Genomic DNA, 1,262 nt, shown 5'->3' with positions numbered 1-1,262 from the left:
AAAACGTCTTTTCAGCCAAAAAACAAAACAATTATCTTTTTTTTTTCTTCCCCCAATAGCTGATTTTCAATAAACATTCACTGAAAAGTAAAAAACAAAGAACACCAAGGAGAGAAGAAAGCTTTTCCTCAAGATCTGCAGTGTCTCTGTTTTCTGGAGCTCAATGAAGAGACAACTCCTTATTAATAAAGTGCAAAATAGTGAGAACAAAATAACAAGATGGCAGAATAGTTTCTGTAGTGATAGCAGCGTAAATCTTCTGTGTATAATGAAGTAAAATGGCAGTACCGTGAATATTTAAATGTGTCTCAGTATTTGGGTCTCTCACCAAGTGTGATGCTCATTGGGTCAACACATTCAATATGAGGATCGATTCATGGGGAAAAAAAGTACCATTTTTGTTACTTATTACATTTGGGAAAATAGGTAATCTCCTGCAATCTGATTCTTGCCTCATATTTTTCTATTTAATTATTATGACAACTATTAGCTCTTTAAAAACCAAAACTGGAAAACTCTAAATATTTTAGCGACAGCGAAAGTGTGTTATCAGATTGATTTATTCTTACACAAGGATATTCTTGGAGCAGCTGCAACTTTTCCACTAACACTCAGCACAATATCGGTGTTTTAAGACCACTACTCTGAAAGCACAACAAATCATATCGGAGAGGCAGTTTTGCTGATACAACCACCCACAAGGTTTTTTTCCACATAAGTTATCATTACCCCAAATTATGGTTCTCTGTGCGGTTGTGTGAGGTGTACCTGTATACAGTGTGTTATGCTGCAGTACGCACTTAGAGCTCAGATCTTTTAACTACTGGCGACATTTTTTTCACCTCACACCAGCTCAAAGCCAAGCCCCACTTTCTGCAAGCACGTTGCACGATTGGCTACCAAAGTTGTGAGTTTGTCCGACGTGAGCGGCTGGAGGCGCCCACCTGATGCTTCCGGCCCATCTTCCCCAGGTCCTGTGAGCAGGCACAGACCCGAGCGGGGACGCTGGGGACGGAGCGTTACCTCACGGCGTCCCTGCCGTGGGCTATGACTAAAAAGTGGGGCAGAGAGCGGGACTGGAGCCATTGTAGGGCCAGCCAGGGCCCGCTAACCCCTCAGCGGCACCCTCACGGCCCCGCACCGGCGCCGACCGCCGCCCCCACGGCCCCTCCGCCTCAGCCTCCTCAGAAGCCCCCCCCGGCGGCCGTGCGCATGCGCCATCCCCCGCGCGCGCTGCGGCCCCGCCGCTCTGCGCACGCGCC

This window comes from Cygnus olor, chromosome 13, assembly GCF_009769625.2.
Source record: "Cygnus olor isolate bCygOlo1 chromosome 13, bCygOlo1.pri.v2, whole genome shotgun sequence".
Lineage (NCBI taxonomy): Eukaryota > Metazoa > Chordata > Aves > Anseriformes > Anatidae > Cygnus > Cygnus olor.
Note: the sequence above shows the minus strand (reverse complement) of the source record.